This window comes from Vombatus ursinus, unplaced genomic scaffold (assembly GCF_900497805.2).
Source record: "Vombatus ursinus unplaced genomic scaffold, bare-nosed wombat genome assembly UNPS02014786.1, whole genome shotgun sequence".
NCBI lineage: Eukaryota > Metazoa > Chordata > Mammalia > Diprotodontia > Vombatidae > Vombatus > Vombatus ursinus.
The window spans coordinates 25939067-25953347 of NW_020954564.1; the positions used below are offsets into that span (position 1 = coordinate 25939067).

The window sequence follows — 14281 nt, forward strand, 5'->3', positions numbered from 1 at the left end:
GCCCACCGAGATCACCTAATTATCTTACTTGACATTCCTTTCACTGTCACACTGTAGCCTACCCCAGACTACTTGCATAAACTGACCATTCCTTAATCCCATCTGGATCACCTAATTAGCCTACTTGATAGTCCTTTCACTGTTGCACCTGGCCCACCCCTGGACTCCCATCCAGATCCCTTCACTGTCTCTTTTGTATATAAGCATCAATGTCACCCCCATTTAAGTTGCAGAATCTGCAACTAGGAATCCCCCTGCTCCTATTGGCGACAATAAACCTCACTACTTTGACTGAAAGAAGGCTAGAGTGCTTGAATTCTTTCCAGGCAGATTTGCCCTGTACCCTTACATTTTGGGGTTCCCAGCAACCTTAAACCACATTGTTGGGGTTCCCAGCAACCAAAACTGCAACACCTTTAAGGTTTTTTGTAGTGTGCCATGTGGTAGTGGAAAGAGCATTAAGCCAACAAACATCAGAGCCCCTAGTTCAAGACCCAGCTTTGCTTCCACTTTACCATGTGATCTGCGCCTCCATTTCCCCATCTGGGGATAAAACCTCCTGCCTCACCCAACCCCCAAAGTTTTTGGGGCTGAGAGGATGAAATCAGATGCTCTGTGTGAAAAGGCTTTGTCAAGTTTAAAGCCACAGAAACACAGAACATTACCATTATTTGTTTGCAGTTTCCCTGGTGCATTTTAAATTCGATTTGATTGATACCAATTCACTTTGCATGCAAGTTCTCAGGAGCACAGTCTTACTGAATAGTTCTGTGCAGCTGTGCTGATGGGGGGATTCTTTCTCAGCCCACATGTAGCTGGAGGCCCAAAGCCACTAGAAGAGGGGCTCCCATCAACATCTCAGAACCAGATGGAAGAGATGGAAATGAGCTTCAGCTACCTAGTGCATCCTGCTGTCAGCACAGGGCTGTTCTTTCTAGTGGAGCTCCTCATGCTTGGCTGAGTCTATTTTTAAATACTTCAATGTGGATTCACCACTTCCCTTAAAAGGCTGAGGCTGAAGCTGAGCCTGGCACAAGCTGAAATGGCATTCAGTTCAGCGGTGCAGTGTGGAAAAAAATAAAACAACTCCCCTCCACCTCCCAACCAAAACAAACTGAATGATATTTAATTGTAATGACCAGCTTGGCCCCAGAGAAGAGAGAAGAAAATGTGCCTCTCCTCTTCTTTGCAAAGGGAGAGTGACTATGAATGTAGAACACTGAAGACTCTTGGTTGGAGCACTGATTAGTTTTGCTGAACTCACCTTCAAAATAGGGGACTCTTTTTTTTTTAATTCTTTTTCACAAGGGATGTCTTTCTGGGTAGGGAAGGGGGTAGGGAAGTATTCAGAAATGCAGAGGATCTAAAAACAAATGGAATATCGATTGGACCTATGACTTAATTGGTATAGGGAACTATTTGACCTGGAGGAGCAAGTCACTTAACCTCTCATTTCATTAATTAGTCTTAGACTAAAGTTTCTAAGACTAAGTTGAGGAAAACGTGCTGGCCTTTATTGATAGAGGGAGTTTTCTCTGTTGGGAGTTCCTTACACTAAAGAAAAACAAAAGATATTGCTAAATTTTTAAAGAGCATTCTGCTCAGTCAGATGACCTGGGTTTGAATACAGGGCTTGTTTGACCCTGGGCAAATCATTTACTTCAGTGTTCTTAAGCAGACCTCTGAGACTGAGAGCTTCAAAGGGAAGGTGCTGACTTAAATACATGTACAGCATTTTTGCAAATCTTAAAACACTATATAAATACTAGCTGTTATTATTATTAAAATAATAATTTAGTGGAAAGAGTTTCCTCACTTGGGAGTTCCTTATAATAATGAAATCTCTCTCTCTCTCTCTGTCTCTAGCTCTGTCTCTGTCTCTTTGTCTTTCTCTCTCACTCTCGCACTTGGTTTGGTGTCAGATGACCTGGGTTTTAATGACCCTGAGCATATTATGTGACCTTTTTGGGTCTCAGCTTCCTCCTTTGTAAAATGAGGGTGTTTGATTCTACAATCACTAGGGTTCCCTTTAGCTCAAGTCTTATGCTCTCATGTGCCACACTGAATCATAAATCAGCAGGTTTTGCTCTCTGCTCCTGCTATGATCTCTACAATCAGCATGGGCTTCACAGTAACTGTGAAAAATTGCCTTTCTTTCCATGTAAGTTTCAATTTTTGTCTCTGACAGGGGTATCTCTCCTTATCAATAGCCTCTTTTTCACTAAGAATCAGAGAGATCCATCTTACTGTTTGTATGCCTCAGGTGCCTATCACTTGTGACCCCGGAGGGTAGCAGGGTGGGTATAAAATCTGACCCCTTCTACTAGGCTCTCACTCCTTGCATGACTTGGACTTTGTCTCATATCTTTCTATATCCACTGCAGTGTGTGCTCAGCAAATATTTGATGACTAGTAAGTAGAAGGAGCTTGGATAAGTCATCTTGTCCATCCTTCTGCTTTCATGCAGGAATATTCAAGAGTCCTAAGTGTTTATTTCTTTGTAAAGGCTGGCAGAGAAAGCAATTGCCTTTTTCCAACGATTGTTGTTGTTCAATCATTTCAGTCACGTCTGACTCTTTGTGACCTTGGGGTTTTCTTGACAAAGATATTGGAGTGGTTTGCCATTTCCTTCTCCAGTTCATTTGACAGATGAGGAAACTGAGGCAAATAGGGCTAAGTGACTTGTCCAGGGTCACAGAGCTAGTAAGTGTCTGAGGCCATATTTGAACTCATGAAGATGAGTCTTTCTGACTCCAGGTTTGGAACTCTATCCACTGTGCCACTTTTTTCACTTAAGCCCCCAGGATTCTTCACATCTAACCCATAACCCTTACAGGGTTAGCTCATTCAGATAATCGCAGAATTATAGAATCTCTGAAGTGAAAGAACTTCAGAGGCCATCTAATACAACTCATACCTGAACCAGAATCCCCTCTACCATATTCTTAACAAGTGGTCCTTTGGCCTTTACTTAAAGACTTAGAATAATGGGGAACCTACTATGTTCCGCTTTTAGAGAACTCCATCAAATCTAGAAATGCTTGTTGATATCTTCAACCTGCTGCGGCTTGTTTTGCTCAGAGGTGGGGGAGGGGCAAGCAGAGCAAGGCTAACCTTTTATACCTAACAATGCAAGTACTTGAAGACAGCTATCTTATTTTAGTCATTCCCTCGAAGTGTTTTAAGATTTGCAAAAATGCTGTACGTGTATTTAAGTCAGCACCTTCCCTTTGAAGCTCTCAGTCTTAGAGGTCTGCTTAAGAACACTGAAGTAAATGATTTGCCCGGGGTCAAACCCCTGTCACGTGGCAGGAGCTCAGAGGCCTTTCACCATCTGGGTCGCCTTTGACTAGAGGCTCTTCAGATCATCCACATCCTTCCCAAAGTGTGGCCCCAGGGAACTGAGTACAAGTCACTGGGGTCTATTTCTCAGACTGAGGACTCTGGTATAATTCAGTTCAATTTAACATTTATTAAGTGACCTATTACCTATTGCAATGGATAGAGGGGCCAGCCTTTGAGGTAGAAAGACTTGGGTTTAAGCCTTTGGCACATACTAACTGCCTAATCCCTAGCAAGTTATTTAGCCTCTCAGTACTCCAAGCAACTAATACTGTAAATTACAGATGAGTTGCCTGTCTCCCTCCTGGAGAAAGTTTCCAAATTAGGAATTCTTTACATCAATAAATTCACAGATCCAAACAAAACACAGGAAATAAATAAAATGAAGATTTGCAAGGTAGGTACCAGGGATACAAAGACAACAACAAAACAGTCCCTGTCCTCAAGGAGCTTATACTCTATTTAACTTGATGCCACAATTAAACTGCAACCTCAATTTCCCCTACAGGCTAAACCATTCCCTTTCTTATAGAATATCTCTTCTGGGTTTATTGTCTCATCCCTAAGCATTCCAGCTGTGCCACTAACTAGCTATATGACCTTGGGCAAGACTACTTCTCAGAGGCTCAATTTCCCATCTTTAAAATAAAGCCCTTTGACTAGCTGCTTCTTCTTCTTTTTCTTTCTTTTTTTTTTTTTTTGGCTAGGCAATAGGGTTAAGTGACTCGCTCAGGGTCACACAGCTAGTAAGTCATGTGTCTGAGGCTGGATTTGAGCTCAGGTCCTCCTGAATCCAGAGCCAGTGCTCTATCCACTGCGCCACCTAGCTGCCCCAACTAGCTGCTTCTTTAACTAACTGTGAATAATATGAAGGCATTGGTCTCTAAGGTCCCTTGCTCAGTGTAAAATCCCTTCTGGCTCTAAAACTCACAATCTTTGTAGTCTCATCCAGGTCTGATAGTCTATGATTCCGTGTGATCCTGTCCTTCCTAAGGCAATGTTTGTGCCTATACAGTGACAAAGCACTTCAATGAGAAGGGGGGAAAATTAGCCACTTTCCCATATGTTTTGTCCTCATTTGGATGTCTTTAGGCCCGTTCATGAAGGAGATGGCAAGGACAGGCCAAATGTGCATTTTCCTCTTAAGATATTAATTTCTTTTAGACAATCATTATTCTTGAGCCTTCTTCTGGTTTGGCTGTCCTTAATAGTCTTCAAACTGCTTCCAGAGGGTGTCACTGTGAACTATTGTTATTTCAAAGGCCTTTTGATAATAATGAATTGAATTTCTATGGCACTTTATAATTCACTAACAACCCCAGGGAGGTGGAAGAGGTGGAGTTTCTAAAGACTGCCTACAATCCTTGGGAGATAGGCGTGGTTGGCCAGGCCCTCAGGACACAAAAAAGATCATTTACTCTAACCTCCTTCATTTTACAAATTAGGAAACCGAGGCCCAGGTGTGAGAGATGATCTCTGAGAATCTCTCAGGAATGAAGCCTCCTCAGGGAGTTAGTTAATCGTTTCTTGTTCTGTTGAAACACTTGCAGCCGGTTGACCTTGTAAAGAAACATGCTTTTCAACACATCTTGTACTTTATCAGACCTCCTCCTCGCTTTCTAAAACTATTTACTCTAACAAGAAAAAGAAAAAGAAAATCTCCTGCTTTTCCCTGTCTCCAGGCAAGTTGTGAAAGTGTCTTTGTTCTTTGTTGCTGGGGTAGATTGCCTGGAATAGATTGTACCCTCAGAGCTTGCATTAATGAGCCCTGAGGAGGGGTCTGGGGAGGGGATTGTGACTAGGATCTGAACACACCTCCACTCTCTTTGGTCTCTGCCAATTATTTTTTTGGTGCTCTGGGGGAGCCCTTTCTCGAGAAAGCCAATAAATGAATTGTTCTTTTTGCTAATATCTCTGAGTCTCCGATTCATTGATAAGGGTTTCTGTACCCCACACCCAGGGAAGTTAAATGACTTGTCCAAAGACACCCTAGTAATAAGCACCAGAGACTGGATTTGAACCAAGGCTCTCTGAATCTAGAGCCTGCATTCTTTCTCTTGGGTCATGCTATATACTTTTCTATTCGAGTAGTGAGAACAGAAAAGTTCTGTGACCAGCATTCACATATATTCACATTCAGGATACAGCATTTCCCAGCAGTGCACAGCATATTTTTATTTAAGCTCTGGTGACAAATGAAAAATGGCCCCTCTAGGTGAGAAGGCAATCTGTCCTATGGCTGAAAGAGCTGAAGGCCATATCTGCTGGGAGAACCTTCACTTGGGCCTTTAAGCTCTGTTTGCAGACTACTTGTTTCAAACGTACCTGCCTCAATGATTCCAGATTTTTACAAAATGTTCAAAGACTTCCAAAAGACCTGGTATAAATAGCCAACAAACGCAGCAATCTGCTCAAGTCAGGGATGAAAGGCATTAAACAGCTGTCCCCTTGTAGGAGATAAGAGGCCAGGGCAGGAGGTGCCTCAGAGGATGAAATGCTTGGGATTTGGGATCAGCCAAGCTAAGGATGACAACACCTTAACTCTGGTCAACCATCCACAGAACTAAGTTTGTGACTATTTACATTCATATTAATTATTTTCAATGCTTATTAGATCAGAGAAATCAAAATGTCACTAAACTTTCAGTTCCTCCATCTAAGTCCTTACCAGAATTCATTGTCCACTCTCATTTGCAATGAGGTGGCACAGGAAGACAAAACCTGAGTTCAAATAGTGAATAGGCACTTACTACCTATGTGACCCTGGACAAGTCAATTAACCCTCAGTTTCTATACCTGTAAAGTAGGAATAATAATAACATGTACCTCCAAGGGCTATCACAGAGATCAAATGAGATAACATTTGGAAGGCACTTTGCAAATCTTAAAGCATTATACAAATGTTAACTATGATTATTATTATCATTTAAGTTTATGTGAGTAGCTCATTCTTGTTTCAGTTGTGCTGACTCCACCCTGTTTGGGGTTTTCTTGGCAAAGATACTGGAGTAGCTTGCCATTTCCTTCTCCAGCTCATTTTACAGATGAGGAAACTGAGGCAAATAGAGTTGAGTGACTTGCTCTGTGTCACACAGGTAGTAAGTATTTGAGGCCAGATTTGAACTCAGGAAGATGAGCTCCTTCTTTACCTAGTAAAATTTTATGTAGAGAATAGAATACTTAGTACAGTAGAAAGAACCCTGGGCTGACATTCAGGAGGCTGTGAGAGTCAGGTTCTATGTTGTAGAACTGACCAGTTGTATGACTTTTGGTAAATTAATAAATATTTCTGGGTCTCTGATTCCTTGTTTATAAAATGAGAATAATAGTTATACTCCTCCTTCAGGGATGTTGTTAGGATCAAATGAGATAAGGTATATGAAAGACCTTTCCATAGTTGGTGCTTAGAAAATGTTGAATTTGAAATGTATAAGGTATGATACAGATATAATGTACATACACAATTTTACATATATACATTATGTACATATATACATTGTGATTCATATATTACATGCATACACATATATATTTCATAAGATTACAGATTTAGAGCTAGAAGGGACCTTAGAGCCCAACTCCCTCTTTTACAGAGAAGACAGATACATGAAAGTTAAGTGACTTGCCCAGGGTCATATATCTGATAAATATCTGAGGTGGGATGTGAACCCAGGTGTTACTGACTCCAAGGCCATCTGTCTCTGACTCTGTAACTACTTCCCTCCCAACCCTGGATCCCAATCTCTCCTTTCATGCTTTCCCGAAAAATAATTTATTTTCTGGGTGTTTGTCTCCCAATAGAAACATTTTCCAAGATAGAATGGTTAGAGGAAATAGGGTGCTTTTTGCCTTAAAAAACATTTCCCTACAAGTAAACCCCACAGATCTCAGGCAAATGGAAGAAGGCTGCAGCAATGTCTTGCTGAGTCACCCATAGTGTGTTCTGCAGCAGGAGCATGTAGGCGCTGGACAGTTCCCCACTGATAACTTTCCTTTTACTTCCCCAGATGCAAATAGCACTAGGTGTTGGAGATTAGCCGTTCCAAGGAAATCTGAATTCTAACACTGCAGTAATTCAGAATTTCCAGAGGTCATAGCATCATAGGATTATAGAGTTAGAGTCTTCCTGATTCTGCATCCTATCCACTCCTCCATAATGCCTCTCTGCCAATCGATGAATTAATCAATAAACAAGCCCTTATTAAGCAACTACTCTGTGCCAGGTGATATGCGAAGCACTGGAGATAAATATACAAAGAGTAACAATAATCCCTGCTCTCAAAGGGCTTACATTCTAATGGAACTGGAGGCCCTAGACCCTAGACTACTAGTGGATCTAAGCCCCTAAGTATTGCGCGGAGAGCATTCGCAGAATATTTTCAGTCTCTGTGTATTTATTTGTGCAGATGCCTAAATCAATATCTGTTTTTGCCTAGCATTTGAGGGAATGACCTCCATCATCACAGGAGCCTTAAAGCTGAAAATCCCAGTCAAAAAATATTTTCCAGTGCTATGCCTGCAAAGTCCCACTGCCTCCTTCCTTAAATCCTGGGTTTCAGAGACACTGCCTCCTTCATCCTTATCTCTCATTACACATAAGAGGAAAAGACATATTTTGTTCTCCTCACTCTCACTTCCAGACCCTTCCTCTGCCATCGTAACATCATCACCACTGTTCCTTTGAGGTTCACCCTATCAGTCTATATCAATTGGTCTAAATCCTTTTCGTAAGCAGTTAGCTATTCCCTGTGGTTGACATCAAGTCATCTTCACCCTTTCTCAAAGTGTTCAGTACCTGACTATGTCTGTATCTCCATATAAACCTTTGTCCTCTTACCTGGTTATTTATCTGATATACATATTGACTAAAACACCTTGGTCTCCCAGTTCATATGTCCCCTCAGCTTCCATGACCTATACATAATTCTACTCCATCTCAGCCATACACAACTCTTCGACCTACACCTAGACCTCTGACAATCTTCTGATTGTAATTTCTTATCCTTCCATCTCTCCATATTCTCTGTTCAGTCACTCCATTATGCCCTGCTTTCCTAGCCCATCAACCTTGCTCTGGCCTCACTGTCCTCTGTTCAAAATCATCACCTTACTGTTTGTTAGTTCAGATATATATTACCTTCTACCCTTGAATCCCTCCCTTCCTTACCCTGTTACCACTTATGCCTCAGGCAAATGGAAGAACCAGGATGCACAAATGTCTATTTGAGTCACCCACCCTGCTATCTTCTCCCTGAGGTGTGTTTGGCAGCTGGACAGTTCCCCACAAATACTTCTTTTGTTTGGTTTATCCCCACCAACTTCCTCTCTGCTTCTGCTTCTGTGCTGCTGAACGATGCAGGAGGAAGTCAGTCAACTGTGCCAACTAGGTCAGCTACAAGTTTATGTTATCTAATCTCGATTGAGCTGTCACTGCACATACAACAATCTTTTTATTATCCGCTGATTGATTTGACTGCACTCCCCACAATAGATATCCTCAAGTCTCCTATACCCAGGGGGTGTGCTGGTAAAGGTTTAACAACCGGATCCCCCATTTCCCCCCCAAAATAAAAGTACCCATGGCACACTTTTAAGTTTGATCTGCATTGTTAATATTTTCCCTACCACTTTCTTAAACTAGATAGTCAACAAAATAATAAGCCAAGCCACCATTTGTAGCACCTGCCAATTTTTAAGGTGTAACTCCTCATGATGAATATTTCAAAATTTCTCCCAAGTTGGTAGTAGCTGGCTCCAGTATATCCCCTCAACAGAGATTGTTACTGTCTGCTTTACTGAGGAAATAGAGGCCAGTTCCCTTCTCAACCCTATAGAACCCTTGAATACTCCTCCCACTCCCATTTTCTCTCCTTTGCTTCAGATTTTTTAGAATAGATAATCCTTCTTTTTACTAAGGAAAAGCATTCCTTCTCTCAAATTGTCAATTTCTCCTCATACACCAGCTTCCTTCCTTTTGCCTACAAATAAGCCGAAATCTCTCCATCCTTAGAAAACCAAAAGCAAAACTTCACTTAACCTTGCTATCCCCTCAAGCTAGCATCCTGTTGTTTCTTCTTCCTTCTGCATCCAAACTCCTAGAAATAGCTGTCTACATTTGTTGTTATCAATGCCTCTTCTCCTGCTGTCTTCTAAACCCCACACAATCTGATTTCCTACCCCATTAATAGACTGAAATGACTCTCTCCGATGATCGTTGTATTGCTAAATTCGATGGCTGTTTTCCAGACTTTATACTTCTTAACCTCTATGCTACTTCTGACACTGTTGACTTTATGACCCCCTCATCCTGGGTACTCTCTCCTCCTTTGCTTTGTGAGACTGCTGTCTCTTGGTTCTCTCTATACCTGTTTGATAGTTCCTCCTTAGTCTCCTTTGCTTGCTCACCCTCCAAGACTTGCCTTTTAACTTTCAGTGTTCCCTGAAGCTCCATCCTGAGCCTTCTCCTCTCTTCTCTCTATGCCTCTCAATAATTTTATCAGTACCTTTGGGTTCAATGATCATTTCTGTGTATATGATTCCCAAATCAATATTTTCAGCCCTAATCTCTCTATGAGCTCTAGCCCTTCTCCACTAACTGCCAATTATACATTCACCACTGGATTTGAGATCTCATCAACATCTCAGACTCAATATTTACATGACAAAATTCATTATCTTTCTTCCTAAATCTACCTCTTTTCCTAATTTCCCTATTTCTATGGACAGTAACACCATCCTTTTAGTCACTCATGTTCACAGCCTTGGAGTAATGCTTTCCTCCTTACTCCCTCTCACCATGCCACATCCAGTCAGTCATCAAGTCTTGTCAATGTCACCTCCATGATATTACTCCAATCCCTTCCCTTCTTTCCAATCACTTGGCCATTACCCTACTTTTAGCATCATCACTTCTCTGGATGATTACAGTAGCCATGTCACTGGATGACTCTTTCCCTTACCAATCCATCTTCTACACAGCCGCAGTGATATATTGAAAGCATAGGTTTAACCATGTCATTCCCTGATGCTTCTAGGATGGAAACATAAGCTCATTTTCTTGTCATTTAAAGCTCTTCACTATCAGGCTCCAGTTTATCTTTCCAGGTTCATTATACATTATTTCCCTTCATGTGGTTCAGCCAAATTGGCCTACTTGTTCCTCACATATGACACTGCTTCTCCCATCTTTGCCCAGACTTTCCCCTATGCTTGGAATGCACTCCTTTTTCACTTCTACCTCACAGAAACTCTTATTTCAGCTGCTAATCACCTAGTTCCCAAATTACTTGATCTTTACTTTGTATATATTTTCTATTTTTTTTTGTGTGTTTGTGTGTGTTTGTGTGTGTGTGTATAGTTTCTCCCAATAAAATGTAAGTTCTCTGAGGGTAGGGAGTATTTCATTTTTGTCTTTGTATCCATAGTGCCTAGTACAGTGCTAGACCCATAGCAGCACTTAACAAATATTTGCTGATTGCTTTGTCTAAACCCACTTTTTCCAAACTTCCCTATTTCTGTTGATGGTAACACCATTTCTTTGGGTGGGGGGCATCTCCAGTATTCCTCATCTATAACTTGCCACTGGACCCAGATGGCACTGGAGGAGAAAGTGAGGCTCATGAATTTGCACAGCCCTTCCTCACTTAAATCCAATTCACTTGCAAGTCATGGCATCACCATCCTGATGTCATGGTCCTCTTTGAGAACAAAGGACAAACAGTAACACCAATAACACCAACAACACCATTCTTCTAGTTATCTAGGTTTGCCACCTTGTATTCATCCCTTCTCTTCATTCTCCCTCGCTCCCCATATCTAATCTTCTGCTAAGTCTACCGTTATAATATCATTCACAATCATCCCTTTTTCTCAACTCACCTGGTCACCATTGTAGTTCAGACACTCATCATTTCTACCCTGACCTATTGCAATTGACTCTGAACTGGTCAGTGGGCTTCTACTCCCTTCCAGTCCTAGTTCATTGTGAGGGACTGTCTGATGTTGGCAGCTGCCAGTCGGGTACTGTGGCATGGGTAAGGTAAGATCTGGGTATTTTGGAAGTCGAGGCAGGGACTGTGGTAGGCAGAATCGTGTGTACTGGGATGGGCTGGATTCGGAGAAGCCATGAGGCAATTGGGCAATGCTATGAGATAAGCTGGGTGCAAGGAAGTAGCCGAGCCTGAGCTCCTGAGGCAAGGGGCGGTGCCATGTGGGAGTGGGATGGCAGAGGACTGAGTTCCCTCTGCTTAGTCCCCTCCCTATATGCAACGTCATCCCCAGATGCCTCTTGTGACCTTCCTGACTTTGTGCAGCACTGACCCAGTCCCCTCCTGAGTCTGACTTCCTAGGTCACGTACTCTTGTCTATGTGTCAATCCCAGATGCCTCCTTCCTGTATCCAATCCTGGCCTCCTACGTCACTCCCTCCCCCTTGGTGTGCTAAACTCAGACAGCCCCTTCCAGTATCTGACCCTACAATCATTGGCTAGTAGCGGACTGGGGAGGAGGGGCTAAGTAGGTACTTAGGAACAAGCGTGGTCAGAACACACACGTGCGCTCTCCCCTGGGTCCTGCCTGTTGCTCTGGCCTTGCTGCTTGGGCTTGCTATGATGGTTTGCTGTGTTGGCCTCTGAATAAAACTCTGGTGTTGGTGCCTTCCGATGGCTTGTCTCTGTGTGGTGATCCGGCTGAGGACCGAGGACACAGGCATGGGTAAGACTCTGGCAGTGCTCTTCTTTTAAGAGAAGTGGGTACTGGCGCACGACTGGCAGAAGGCCGGCGTGCGGCCCGTATAGTTCATCTTCCATACAGTTGCCAAAATAATGATCTTAAGCACAGGGCTGACCTGTCTTCCCCAGCTACTGACACTCAGGATGCCATAATCATTAATACCATGCTCATGCCATTTACTGAAGCTAACCTTAGCGTCAGTTATGGATATCTTGAGTTCCCTTAGGTCTTTATTACCCATGATTTTCTATAGCGGCTTTTCTAGGCAGCCAAGTAGTACAAGTGTGTCGTGGGTACTTTTATTTTGGGGGGATAAAGGGGGAGCCAGTTGTTAAACCTTCACCAGCACACCCCCTGGATATAGGAGACTTGAGGATATCTACTGTGGGGAGTGCAGTCAAATCAGTCAGCGGATAATAAAAAGATTGTTGTATGTGCAGTGACAGCTCAATTGAGATTAGATAACATAAACTTGTAGCTGATCTAGTTGGCACTGTTGACTGACTTCCTCCTGCCTTATCTACCTACGCAACTCTGGGTAAGTCACGTAAATGCTCTCAGCCTCAGTTTTCTCATCTGTAAAATGGGGATAATAATAGCACTTAACACTGAGTGGTTGGGAGGCTCAGATAAAAATAACAAATGTAAAATGCTTTGCAAACCATAAAATGTAAATGCTAATTATTATTAAGTGATTTTGCCTCTCAACAAACAAGAAGAAGGAGAAGAAGGAGAGGAAAAAGGAAAGGAGGAGGAGAGCAAGAAGAAGGGAGAGAAAAGAGGGTGTAGGGTGAGGGGAGCTGGCTGGAGTTATTCACACTCGGCTTTTCCAGTTTCAGGGATGAACAGTGAAGTCCCCCTACTCAGCCTTTCTTAGAGCTGGGCACAGAGACCTTTTGTACTTCCTAGAGCATCAAACATGGCAGAATGGTTGGGACAGGTGCTGCTGTAGGCACGTGTTCACTTAAAATACTTTCACGGGACTTTGTTTGTTGCTGTAACTATTTCATTTTTCCCGCAGGGGGTCTTGGATGCCACTGGAGTACTCAGGAGGTTGACTTGTCATTATTAAGCTGGAAAACTAGACTGTGAAAAGTGAGGGCCAGTCTTCTGAAGGCTCATTATCTGATTAGTTTTATTGTATTAAACAAGTACCACCATTTTGCTAATGATTGTTAAAGAAATCAAAGCCTCTTCTGTTCAAATCATATTAATTTTATCACTTACTCTCCAAGATGATAAAACACAGGCTGAAACACAGAAGCCCTTGCAAGTTGAAACAGCCACCCAAAGGGCAAAAAGCGGGGTAGCCACAGCCCTGACCTGGGGTCCACAAAGATGTAACACTTGAAGCAGCCTCTGCCTGGGAGCTTCCCTTTGAAAGCTGCCCAGCAACAGTTGAGTTCAAACAGCTCTATCAGGAAGTCTTGTAAGAGTGATAACTTCTCTTGATGAACATAAAATGGAACTTATATTCCTGGTCAGCAATGACCCACAGTCAGTAGAATAAGCACTTCTGAATTATTATTTTCACTGGTGGAGCTGGATTTGTGCTGGGCCAGTTGTCCAATCTCCCTTACCCATTACCCCAAGAAATCATTTGAAATATTCCTGGCTGGGTTGGGGGCATAGTTTATAGCCAAGAAACAGAGTTAAACGGTGGCTCAGCCTCATTATCATCACGCTCTAATTGACTGTTGCCTAGGCGGTCTCCTTTATCAGGCAGATGCTCTCTTTCTCCCTCCACTGCTTCACATCCCCACCATCTCTCAAAGCTGAACTGAGGTGAAACATTCTGCTTGAAACCTTTCTTGATCCCCACACTTAGGAGTTCTCTCTCTCTGTCTCCTTTTTCTCTTTGTCTTTGTCTCCTTTTTCTCTCTGTCTTTTTGTCCCCTTTTTCCCTGTCTCTGTCTGATTCCTCTTTGTCTCTGTCTCTCCCTTTGTGTTGTTTTGTATGTATTTTGTACTTATCTATGTACACACTGGGTAGCTAGGTAACGCAGTGGATAGAGCACTGGGCCTGGAGTTGAGAAGACCTGAGTAAAATCTTGCCTCAGACATTTACTAGCTGTGTGACCCTGGGCAAGTTGTTTAACCCCTGTTTTTCTCAGTTTCTTCATCTGCAAAATAAGCTGGAGAAGGAAATGGCAAACCACTCCGGTATCTTTGCCAAGAAAACCCCAAATGGGGTCATGGAGAGTTGGACA

The 14281-nt window shown here is 42.6% G+C and overlaps 1 protein-coding gene across 1 annotated transcript in view; it reads right to left on the reverse strand.

The window, feature by feature from the left end:
- VSTM2B (V-set and transmembrane domain containing 2B) overlaps positions 1-14281 on the reverse strand; it is a 51103-nt gene that overhangs the window by 378 nt on the left and 36444 nt on the right. The gene's annotated exons all lie outside the window — the stretch shown is intronic.